Consider the following 13,597-nt stretch of genomic DNA (forward strand, 5'->3'; position numbering starts at 1 on the left):
GCACCCATGTGCACAATATGAGATCATTTCAACAAACTATGCCATGAATGTGGCCATAAGATTGATCATTTGGCTTGAAAGCCATTGATCTCCACACATGATAGCTCGTTTCTGAGAACAATTTTTTAAAAGAATTACCATATTACAAGTTTATTATTTTTCCTGGTAACTTGGTCACATATAATGACACAATGCGAAGGTTTTCCAATTTTTTGATTTTTTTTGAATTTTTAATGCCCGTTTCAAAATGCGGACAAAACGACGGGCTTGACCGTTCCTAGCTAGTGGTTGAATCTTAGAAAAATTTTGGTGTTTCTCTAATTAAATAGATACTTTCGTACCTAAAAATGATTTTTGGGGAAAATAAAGAGCAAACTATGAGGCAGCTGCAGTTCAAATTTAACCCGCTTCTAGCTGAATCGATGGAAATTTGTCTTTTTTATGAGAGGTGGATCAAAATTTTTCACAACCAACCATTTGGTAAATTGTATATTAAATATTTTAGAAAATCAATTTGGTCCAATTTTACAACAAATATTTGATAGGTTCTTCACAAAAAAACCAATTTTGCCACAAGAAAAATGATTAAAAATATCTAAAAAGATAAAAAAATGCATGCAAATCGGTGATCATCCATAAAATGGGGTTTAACTTGAGTGAAAAATTTAGTTGTGCCATTTTGTAAAATATTTTGATAGTTGCTTCACAAAATTCCCCTAGTTTTAGTATATAGAAACTATTTTAAATCACAAAATTTCTGAACCAATCATGGCTCTTCTCACGGATCACTCCACTGTAGCCGATCTGAACCGTCCGCATCCGAAGGATCCAACGTCTATCATTCACCTCTCCCAACCCAACCCAAACCCTAGCAGCAACCCAATCCCCCTCTCCCCAAGCACACACCCACCGCCGCCTGTCTCTCCCCCACTCCCCGATCTAGATCGACGAGGACGTCTCGCTCCTCCGCCGCCCCTCCTCCCCCATCCACGGCCATCCCCCTTCCACCACCCCTCCTGTCCCAGTCACCCCATTTGTTCTCCCGCAACAGATCGAGCGAGTCACCTAGCAGTCGATCCCCACCGGTGATAGATGCACCGCAGCCTAGCAGCTAAGGCGTCGTGGCCGGATGGCTCGCCGGCGTACGCTCTGCTTCGTCGTTCCCCACCCTAGCAGTCGATCTTGGCTGCCCCTGCTTCACCGGCCTCCTCCATCTCTTCCGGCCAGATCCAATAGCCCCGCCCACCTTCTGCCCACGGAGGATGACGAGGGCGAGGAGGCGGAGGTCGGCAAGGGGGGAGGCGGCGACGGGATGCGCCCGGTGGCCATTCGGTGGCCCCGCATCACCTGCGCCCTCAAGAAAAAGCGCAAGGACATGGTGAGTCGCTCTGGTTGGTGCCGCCGCTCCGTACCTTGGCGTCGCCTCTACCCCACCCGCGCTCCACCCGTACGCCGCGCCCCTCCGCCTCTCACCAGCGTCGCTGCCCCCGCTTCCCCTCGCCGGGACATCACGTTCCCTGCTGCCGCGACTCCGCCCCGCCCCCTGCTGTCGCCGGCCGTTGGGCTCCATCGCAGGACCAAGTCGCATGATTTTGTGGCTGAACTATTCAGAGTATGCACACCCTACAATGTTCACCCTAGGATGTAGCAGTGGCAACAGTGAGGCCAAACTGTTACTGTAGGACAACAACTTTGCATCAGCTAATCCTTGTCTGAATCTTCCAGAGTATGCACAACCTGTATGTATTTATTGTTCGTGATGTGTTGTGTGATTTTGGCAGGCAAGGTTCTTACTGATGAATCTGTCCGGGGAGGTGAAACTGTGGAGGCTGTAGGGGAAGAAAGAGGATATATATATATATATATATATACTTGCTTCTGCTGCTTATATTTAGACATGTATGTATGTTTACGTGCTTCATTCAGATGTTTGATGCTTGATGCATGTATCATGTTTGTTCATTGCTAAATATGTAAATGATGGCTGGCCTGATGCTTGAAGCACCAATGTTTGCTTCAGTGGTAGCACATTCAGAAGTTTTAATTAATTTTGTAAATGTTAGAGAATTTGGACGACGATAACAAACTGTAATCATGAATACTTGCATAGAAACTTGAACAACCATCTTGTTTAATTTGGTGATGTTCCTCCATGCTAAGAGCTAATCTGTTGCACTATTATTCAGTTTTCATCGACAGTTATAATTTTGCTGAAATCATATTACCTTGATAAGTAAAACCCAATTGCATGATTTTATAGTTGATCTGATTTGCTTTTAAACTGTACCTGTGTACTAAACCCATGTTTCAGTCGGCCTTGTATTTATATTTTCGTCTTCTTTGTCGTTCTGCTAGTTTCACTACAGTTAGCTCTAACAACCCAGTTCAGTATTTCAATTACGGAGTGGCCTGTCCTATGCTGTGTCCTGCCACTCAAACGTATTTTGGGAGCATGATCAATCATTTTATCATGATTGAAAGAATAGCCCATAATTTTCTTCCACTTTTAAGCTAAAAAATGTTTGTGTAGTAAACATTATATGCAAGATTGTTACTGCCATGCATGCACATTATACATTTTTTATCTGGTTAATGTTAATCAATACCGATCTAGGTGACTGGTCAATCAGCATTTGCTGAAATCGTGCACCGTGCTGGTGTTAGTCACAATGATCAGCTTCAATAGCATGACCAGTACCTGAACATGATGCATATTTATTAACAAAAATGGTAATGCATTTTGCTAGTCTATTGCGAATGCTAATAGACCATGATAACTTGTATATTGGACATGTCCCCTCTCTCTGTTTGACTCGCTCAATCTCTCTATCTTTCTGCAGGCGCCGCCGGATTCGAGGGTGGAGCCCGAGCCTCCACTGGAGCATGGATCAGACGTGCAGGAGGTGGAGCTCCGCATGGATCATGACGTGGTCCTCGTGGGGGCCTGGATCATCAAGTTCGCAGGCGGTGTCGGGGGCGGTGCAATGCCAGCTGCTGGACATAGTTCACCCTGGGTTGGTGCTTATGCATAAGGTTAGGAGGCGTTCTCGCCTGATTGATCTGTTCTAGAGCGTTGCGCTTAGGCGGCTTGGCTTAGATGGCTGCGATGTTATGCTCATTTTGGGGTGTTTTGCAGGTGAATTTCGATGCCAAGATGGAGTACGACATGATCCAGAACTACAGGATTCTCCTGGATGTGTTCAACAAGTTGCAGATAGGCAAGGTGCGGGTGGTGATTCTCCTAGCTTAGGTCTCTGCCCGTGGATTTATCCGTGATTGTGCCTTGCATTTTGTCATCTGGGAAAGCAAATGTGATATGTCTGTATAGTAGTTCGGTTTATGTATGCGGTGTGTGGGGATTCAATCTAGAACAGTTGTGTGTGATTGATGTCAGCATGTGGTATAGCCACAAGGTGATTTGATAACTGACTAAATTTGCTATGCAGTATTGAAGTTATGCTCATTGCTATGTACAGTACTAAACTTGTACAATTCTTGTCTTGTTTCCACACAACATTAAGATTAGAGTCGTGCTTTTTGAATGTTGAGCCGATTTTTATGGCCTGTGTGCTAGCAAACTGAGCTAAGGGTGCTTCATCTTTGTCCTTCAGCTTCTATTCTTATGACAATTAAATAGAGGATCTATTTTGCTCCCTGCTCTGATTGGTTTCAATCGATATTTATCTCATCCAGCACTCTGAGTATCAATGTGTTGTTTTAATCCTGATGATGACGTGGTAGTATGAAGTGGACACCATATTCCTGTTTAAATGCACCAGGAATAATTTGTTTCATCATGTCCTGGTTTATCCATGCGAGCTTCATTGCTTCCGGAACTCTTGGTCCTTCATATCTAAAGTTTTACATGTACTATAGAAGCTCTACTTTATGCTAATACCTGCTTGTGTAACATTTTGCATGGTATACTTATAAATGGACAAGTACATGTGGCGTCCATCATCAACAATGATGCGGACTGATGTTCAACTACAGAACCATCGATCATATCAACACAAAGTCAGGTATGTTCTTGTCTTGTTGAACAGATAAGGGCATGATGCTTGATGGCCTTATGCTTGATGCATGTATCATTTGACACACACATTAGTAAATCTGAATTAATTTTGACATAGTTGCTTATTGATTGAATATGAGTATTGTTCCATATACTCAAATGGAACTTTGATCTGTTGTAACTTTGAATGATCGTTTTTAAACCTTGTCGTGTATGTGAAACATTCAATGCTTATTTCTTGCTAAGTTTGTCATATGTGCCAATTCAATTCCCTGTTTTGATGAATATGCCTATTCCAGATAAGTAGAATGAGCTTGTTAAAATAATAATAAGTAGAATGATAAAATACTGGTGTGTCTTTAGTTTTTATATTAAAAGTATCCGTGTAATATTTCTTCTATCAGTGACATACTTTTTGTTCTCTTTTGAATGTCCAGATGTTTTGCAAAAGGAAGAAGCAGTACTTGAAGAAGCAGATTACAATGTTTTCTCGTTGTGAAGCACTAGATAGGCTTGTTCTATTTATTCTTCCTGTTCTAGAGTATTCCCGCACCTGAATGCTTGACTACAACATGTTGTAGGTTGCTTGAATCTGTACATATGTGATGGAAATTTGTAGAATGTGTATTCTGAGATATTTCCGTAATATTCAGCTAATTCATGGTAACTTGATTCATATTGTTATTCAAACTGGTTTCAAAATTTTCTTTAAATGGTCTGGAGTTGGACCTTAAAGAGGCTAAGGATCAATTATATTGGACAAATATTTTGGGTAAAAAAGTAAAACGAAAATAAATGAATGTGGAAAGGCCAAGGCCCAGGAAAGAAAAACTTGGAAAACATTGGGCTGGACTCATTTGAAAAAAAAAGATAAAAGGCTAAAATGTGGGCTTGGCCCAAGTAGTCAACCAAATTAATAGGAAAAAAATACATTAAAAAGGCCGAATTGTTGGGCTAGGCCCATGTAGAAAATAGAATTGGACCGGGCTGAATCTTGTGCCACGTCAGATTGCCACGCTGGATGCCTACGTGGCCTGGGGAGGTTGCTAGTGACCAAAACGCCACAGTAGACGTATTTTGGTCATAAACGTCTATGACCATTCCAGAAGAAAGGTCGCTATAGTCAGTTTACGACGGCCAGCTTTTGACCTTATGTTTTTGGTCACAAAAAGGTCACAAATGGAAATTTGTGACCATTCAGTGACCAATAGTGGTGGTCACAAGTTGACATATTTCTTGTAGTGTACAAAGCACCTCTTCCCATTGCAAGATAAATAGATCAAGTTGGCCAAACAAAACCCAAATATCGGAGAATAAATACGAGGCTATAAGAGATCATGCATATAAGAGATCAAAGAAACTCAAATAACTTTCATGGATATAAGAAGATATAACTGATCATAAACTCGAAGTTCATCAGATCCCAACAAACACACCACAAAAGAGTTACATCATATGGATCTCCAAGAGACCATTGTATTGAGAATTCAGCGAGAGAGAGAAAGCCATCTAGCTACTAACTATGGACCCGAAGGTCTACAAAGAACTACTCACGCATCATCGGAGAGGCACCAATGGAGGTGGTGAACCCCATCCGAGATGGTGTCTAGATTGGATCTGGTGGTTCTGGACTCTGCGGCGGCTGGATGAATATTTCGTCGACTCCCCTAGGGTTTCTAGAATATTGGGGTATTTGTATAGCAAAGAGGCGGTCCGGGGGGCACCCGAGGTGGGCACAACCCACCAGGGCGCGCCTGGGCCTCTTGGCGCGCCCTGGTGGGTTGTGCCTCCCTCTGGGCACCCCCCAGGCACAATCAGGGCCCATTGTGTTCCTTCTGTCCCACAAAAATTCTTTGTGGAGTTTCGTGGCATTTGGACTCCGTCTGATATTGATTTTCTGCGATGTAAAAAACATGGAAAAAACAGCAACTAGCACTTGGCACTATGTCAATAGGTTAGTACCAAAAAATGATATAAAATGACTATAAAATGATTATAAAACATCCAAGATTGATAATATAATAGCATGGAACAATCAAAAATTATAGATACGTTGGAGAAGTATCAATATCGCGTAACTATTTGATTTTCTATCAATTGCCCAACAGTGATCTGTTTACCCACCGTGTGTTATTTCTCGATAGAAACTACTAGTGAAATCTATGGCCCTCGGGTCTATTTTCCATCATATTTGCTTTCCGATCTACTATTTGCTTTTGAGATCCATTTTTATTTGCTTTTACTTTCAGATCTTTTTTATCAAAAACCCAAAAATACCTTGTTGTGTTTTATTCTCTTTCGCATCTTTTCAATCTAATCTACCATATTATTTTACCCGGGAGGGATTGACAACCCCTCTACGCGTCGGGTTGCAAGTATTTGTTCTTTGTGTGCAGGTATTGTTTACATAGTGTTGCGTGGTCCTCCTACTAGTTTGATAACCTTGGTCTCATCACCGAGGGACCGTCGATGTGCTGCATCATCCCTTCCTCTTTGGGGAAAATACTGACGCAACTCAAGCACACATCAAAGGAGTTTCTGGCACCGTTGCCGAGGAGGCATCATCAACATCTATTAGGTTCCTAATCACAAATCTCATCTCCTTGCAATTTACATTATTTGCCATTTGCCTCTCGTTTTCCTCTCCCCCACTTCTATCATTTGTCGTTTTATTTGTCTTCTTCGTTTGCTTTTTTATTTGCCTTCTTTCTGTTTTCCTTTTTCTCACCAGATCTGTTGCCTGCTTGTGTTCCTATTTGCGTTGTCGCTTTGCCTCGAGAAAATACCAAAAATATGTGTGCATGTGTTGCCATGTGTCTTCTATTTGCTTGCATATTCGCCTGCTAAAAAAAGTTATTGATATGGATACTCATCCACTTGCTAATCTTTTTAAAAGATCCAATTATGATGAACCAATTGCTAGTGATTTGAGTGCACTAGATTATCTTTATGAAGTTTTGCTTGAAGTTCGTGAATCTAAAAATTGTGATGAAGTGTTGAAAGAAGAAACTTATAAAGTGATTCACGATAGCTCCTTGAGTGAAAAGCATGATTGCAATGATGTTATTACAAATTCTATTAATGTCAATTATGTTAATAATATGCAAAACCCAAGCTTGGGGATGCTAATTTTGCTATGACCACTACTTATTGTAATGATCATGATTGGGGTGATTTCTCTTATGATCTTGAAAATTTATTTAAGTCTCATGATGAATATGTTTGCGGTACTACTGAAAGTGGGTTTGGAAGAGTGTCAAATTTAGATCCCACATATTTGGAGAATGTTCAATATTATGAATTTTTTGATAAAAGTAGGCTTGGAGAGGTCATGACTTTATTTGATGATAATCTCACTATTTTGGATGGGTGTCAACTTTGTATGCATGTGGATCATGAAGAGAGTATGTTTTGTGATAGCTATATTGTTGAATTTGAGCATGATCCTACATATAGTTATTATGAGAGAGGAAAATATGGTTGTAGAAATTTTCATGTTACTAGATTACCTCTCTTCATGTTGAGATTGTCAATGTTTTATTCTTCTTCTTTGCATACGTTAAGTTTTGCTTGCCTTGATAATTTGTTTGCTTTTATAATTCCTATGCATAGGAATTATGTTAGGCTTAAATTTGTTTGTCACATGTTTTATGATGCTGTCTTTGTGTTTCAAATATTATCTTTCACGTGAGCATCATTGAAATCTCAAAGCCTAGCTTAATTGCTATAAACGATAGCGCTTGTTGGGAGGCAACCCAATATTTATCCTTTTATTTTTGGTTTTCTTTCTGTTCTTGAATAAATACATCATTAACCTTCTGTTATGATGTTGTTTTTTGTGTTTTTATTTGTGTTTGTGCCAAGTAAGACCTTTGGGATGATGTGGGAGAAATGTTGTTTTGATCCAATAAAAACAGAAACTTTTGCGTCCAGTAGTAAAATCACTAAAAATGCTGGAACATGATTTTTAATTGATTCTTTTTGGAATGGATTGGTATACAAATGTTTCACGGTGTCCTAATTTTTCAGAATTTTTGGAGGTCAGAAAGTTTCGAAGTAGTACAGATTACTACACACTGTTCTGTTTTTGATAGATTATGTTTTCATTGTGTTATGTGCATGTTTTGATGAATCTATGGTTTTTATTGAAGGGTTTGAGCCATGGAAAAGTTGGAATATAGTAGATATAATACAATAATAAAATTTGAATGGGTTTTCAATAGTACTTAAAGTAGTGATTTGTTGTATTACTCTAACGGATCTCATGAAGGTTTTGTTGAGTTTTGTGTGATTTAAGTTTTCAAATTTTGGGTGAGATCACGATGGATGAAGGAATAAGGAGTAACAAAAGCCTAATCTTGGAGATGCCCCATGGCACCCCAAGATAATATTCAAGAAGTATCAAGCAACTATGCTTGGGGATGCCCCGAGTGGTATCCCCTATTTCTTTTAACGACCATCGGTATTTTACTTGGAGCTATATTTTTATTCGTCACATATCATGAGTTTTGCTTGGAGCTTCTTGTATGATATGAGTCTTTGCTTCTTTTGCTTTTTAGTTTGTGTCATCTATCCTTGCTTGACACACCTATTTAAGATAGCCAAAATCATGCTATGATCTATTAGAATTGCTCTTTATGCTTCACTTAATTTTTTTTAGAGCTATGGAATTGCTCTAGTGCTTCACTTATATCTTTTTGAGCACGGTGGTGCTGTTTATTTTTAAGAAATATGCTCTCATGCTTCACTTAGATTATTTTGAGAGTTATTAGAATTTTGGAGAAATCCTCTCTTGCTTCACTTATATAATTTTGAGAGTGAAAAATTTAAAGAAACTTGTGCTCTTGTTCTTCACTTATATTTGTTTGAGAGCTTGTTAATTGCAGTTACAATATGCTTTAAAAGAAAATAGTCCCAAAGTGATAGATATCTAGGGAAGATATAATAAAAACTTTCATGAAGATCATTGGACATTAAAATTGATTCTCTTCAATAGTTTTAAGATATGAAGATAGTGATATATGAGTTATGTTGGTGAGTAATTATGCTTTAGTAAGAATTTGGTGTTAAGGTTTGTGATTCCCTATGCATGCACATTAAGTGAATAATTATGCAATGAAATTACATCTTACTTGTGTTGTATTGTTCGGTGTTGGTTATGTTTAATGTTCATTTATGATGGTTTTCGTTCCTTGGTTGGTCGCTTCTCAATCTTTTTGCTAGCCTCCATTTTGTACTAAGTAGAGATACTACTTGTGCATCCAAACTCTTTCAACCCGGTTTTGCCATATGAGTCCACCATACCTACCTATATGCGGTATTTCCATGCCGTCCCAAGTAAATTTGTATGTGCCAACTCTAATTTGCAAAATAATATTTCTATTTTGTGTGCCCGTACCGCTCATGAGGCAGCGAGGGGAGGCCGATATTTTCCATGCTAAATAGGTTATTCTCAAGATGAGTGTTTATTCACTTGTCATTGCATGAGAGTACGGCGGTAATAGGGATGCCTAGTCCTGAAATGATGAAGAAAATTACTTTATGTTATCAAATAATAAATTCCTTGGAAAGTGTTGGTATGGACGGTACCCGTGGATTCGGCTAGCCGTGGAATGTGAAAGAATGGTGGAAAAAGGAATAAACTTTATTTTCTATTTGGGAACCGCCTATGATTTATTTAGCATGGAAGATATTGGAAGCTCGCAGTCGTTTTCGTTGACAGGAAAAGCATGCCACCCAAAATATTTTTTCTCTCAATTTAAGCTTTGAGCTCTGGCACCTCTACAAATCAATGTTTCCCTCTGCGAAGGGCCTATCTATTCACTATATGCAATTTTTTTGAGTCCCCATCTTCTCCTATAAAGCACCAACTAGGGAACACTATTATCATACTTGAGCATTGGGTGTAGCCAATATTTGGATGTGTTGCATGAATGGATCTATGATTGAGCATAATGGGCTAGGGATAACTAGTGTTGATATTCTGAAAGACATTGTTGCTTGTTAGCATGACTTGAGTATTAAAGTTTTATGTCAATACTGGACTATTGTTTTGAATCATCTAGAAGTCCATATGTCCATGCTACAAAGAAGAGAATATGATGAATATGTTAGGCAGCATTCCACGTCAAAAATTCTGTTTTTATCATTTACCTACTTGAGGACGAGCAGGAATTAAGCTTGGGGATGCTGATACGTCTCTAAGGTATCTATAAATTTTTATTGTTCCATAATGTTATATTATCATTCTTGGATGTTTTAGAATCATTTTATAGCAACTTTATATCATTTTTTGGGATTAACCTATTGACATAGTGCCCAGTGCCAGTTGCTGCTTTTTGCTTGTTTTTTACTTCGCAGAAAATCAATATCAAACGGAGTCCAAATGCAGCGAAACTTTTTGTAGAGTTTTTCTGGGCCAAAAGACACCTGACGGGCCAAAGAAGCACCTAGCGGGTGCTCTGAGGGGAGCATAACCCACTAGGGTGCGCCCAGGAGCCCAGGCACGCCCTGGTGGGTTGTGCCCACCTCGTTGGCCTCCCGCACCACCTCTTCGCTATATAAATACCCAAATATTCCAAAAAAAACTAGGGGAGTCGACGAAATATTGGTCCATCCGCCGCAAGTTCCAAAACCACGAGATCCAATCTAGACACCATCACAGAGGGGTTCATCATCCTCATTGGCGCCTCTCCGATGATGCGTGAGTAGTCCACCATAGACCTACGGGTCCGTAGTCAGTAGCTAGATGGCTTCCTCTCTCTCTTGATTCCCAATACAATGGTCTCATGGAGATCTATTTGATGTAATCTTTTTGCTGTGTGTTTGTTGGGATCTGATGAACTTTGAGTTTATGATCAGATTTATATCCATGAAAGTTATTTGAGTTTTCTTGATCTCTTATATGCATGATTGCTTATATCCTCGTATTTCTTCTTCGAATCTTTGGTTTAGTTAGGTCGACTAGATCGATTTTTCTTGCCATGGGAAGACGTGCTTTGTGATGGGTTCGATTTTGCGGTGTTCTTTCCCAGTTACAGAAGGGGCAGCAAGGCACACATGTATCGTTGCCATTAAGGATAAGAAGATGGGGGCTATTCCTACATGAATAGATCTCGTCTATATCATGTCACCGTTCTTATTGCATTACTCCATTTCTCCATGAACTTAATACACTAGATGCATGCTGGATAGCGGTCGATGTGTGGAGTAATAGTAGTAGATGCAGGGAGGAGTCGGTCTACTAATCTTGGACATGATGCCTATATAATGATCATGGTCTTGATATCGTCATAACTATTCGATTTTCTATCAATTGCCCAACAGTGTTTTGTTTACCCACCGTGTGCTATTTCTCGAGAGAAGCCACTAGTGAAATCTACGGCCCTGGTCTATTTTCCATCGTATTTGCTTTTCCGATCTACTATTTGCCTTTGAGATCTATTTTTTTTTTGCTTTTACTTTCAGGTCTATATTATCAAAAACCCAAAAATACCTTACTGCGTTTTATTCGCTTTCGCATCTTTTCAATCTAATTTATCATATTATTTTACCCGAAAGGGATTGACAACCCCTCTACGCGTCGAGTTGCAAGTATTTGTTCTTTGTGTGCAGGTACTATTTACATAGTGTTGCATGGTCCTCCTACTGGTTTGATAACCTTAGTCTCATCACTAAGGGAAACTTACCATCGCTGTGCTACATCATCCCTTCCTCTTTGGGAAAAATACCGACGCATCTCAAGCACACCTCACACCAACGAAATCCCTTGAACCGTGCGCATATATATTGTACGTCTCATTGCGAGCGAGCAAATTTACTACGCGGCGTGGTGCCCCTTCGTATTGTTACTGGGCTATAGAAATGTATGGGTGAATCCATTTTGCCCCACGCCACCTTTCCTGCTCCATTGCCCAAAATACTCCCGAGCTCTAATGCCCAGAGTCGTGGAAAACATCTTGCTTTTGCTCCTTTCGACCCATTCCCCTCCTGCATCCTGAAGAGATGGCCGGCAAGGGGAAAGGCACTAGGAGCTCAGGCAACCAAGGAGAAGGCTCCTAGCAAGAGAAGGCTTTGGATGCCCCCCGTCATCACCATGTGCAACATTACAGAGCTCCAAGGGAGATGCTATCTTCCGCCGCAGGGCGTAGTTAAGTGCTGCTCACCCTTGGTCAGGATGAGATCAGCTCGGCCTGGAGGATTCCAATTCCTCTGGAGGGAGAGCCCCAATCCGACCTAAAATGACCACAAAACAATGAGCTCTTATGATTTTTCTATTGGACATTTATTGTTTTTCAAAACGGAAGCAAAAGTTTTGCCTCATGGATTAATTAATAGGTTAGTCCAGAAAAATAACATAAATGATATAAAAGTATTATAAAGTGACTATATAATAGCATTAAACAATCAAGAAAATATATGTACGCTTGAGACGTATCAGCCCACCTGGCAAAGCTCTTGGTGCAAGTCGGACACGAGGTCAGGCAATGTGTTAGATGTTACGACCGGGTCAGAATAACTAACTTGGGTTTGGATGTTCCGGCTGCCATACGAGGCAGATGAACTCGGGCTGGATCTTGAGATTTGAAGGGCGAAAGTAAAAAAATCGTAGTGGGGAGGGGGATTTCGTGAGGGAAAAGCTAAATCCACTTGCAAACACCAAAACACGGATCCAAATCAACAAAATTCTCACAAGAACACAGAAATAGCATGGATTTGGGTGAGTCCATTTTTGGTGAAGATTTTCGAAATTGGAAAGAGCAAAGCAAAATTAGGCTAGAGGGGGTGGATGGGGAGGGCTCCAAAGTGTGAGAAACCTTGCTCATGATACCAAGATGATGTAGGGCCAAGCCTTAGGGTTCTCAATCTTTCACACTTGGAGGTGGAGAAGGATGAACTCAAGAACAAGATGAAGAACACTCAAGACAAGATCCAATTACACACCCATTAGATTAGAAAACTCATGACATCCACAAGAACAGAAGAAAAACGAGGGGAAGTAGTAGCAAGGATAGTCTTACAAAATCCTAAGGAGATGAGGGCTTGATGATCTTGAGAGATCCTTCTCCCATGGGTGGTCTTGTTGATCATATGATGGGGATCCTTCTCCCTTAGAAGGCTTGGTAATCTTGAGAGATTCTTCTCCCTTAGGAGGACTTGACCCTCTAGGCGAACGTACAATAAGCCAAGCTCTCTCAATTCAGTTCAATATACTTTGCTAACCCTAACAAATGACAAATGTACGAAATATATAGGTGGCTGGAGGTTAGGGACGAGCTAGGGGTACAAAGGACATCTCCCCAATTGTTAAGCACACAAACATGTCGGATGTTCTGACTTGTCGGAGGATAGGTCAGATATTACTTCGAAGTATCTACCCCGGAGATAGTACGTAAGTCAGAGGTCTCGTCGGATGCTTCGTCAGATGTTCTGACCCTAGTCGGAGGCCAAGTCGGGCATTACCTCTAACATTCCGGTAGGGTACCAGAGAGGAATGTCGTTGGTCAGAGGCCAACTCAGAGGTTGGGTTCAAAAGTCTGATAGGGTCTTGAGCCAACTTTGCCTTCAAGTCTTGCCATTCAC

This window comes from Triticum urartu, chromosome 5A (assembly GCF_056163025.1).
Source record: "Triticum urartu cultivar PI428250 chromosome 5A, HENAU_Tu73, whole genome shotgun sequence".
In the NCBI taxonomy this organism is placed as follows: Eukaryota; Viridiplantae; Streptophyta; class Magnoliopsida; order Poales; family Poaceae; genus Triticum; species Triticum urartu.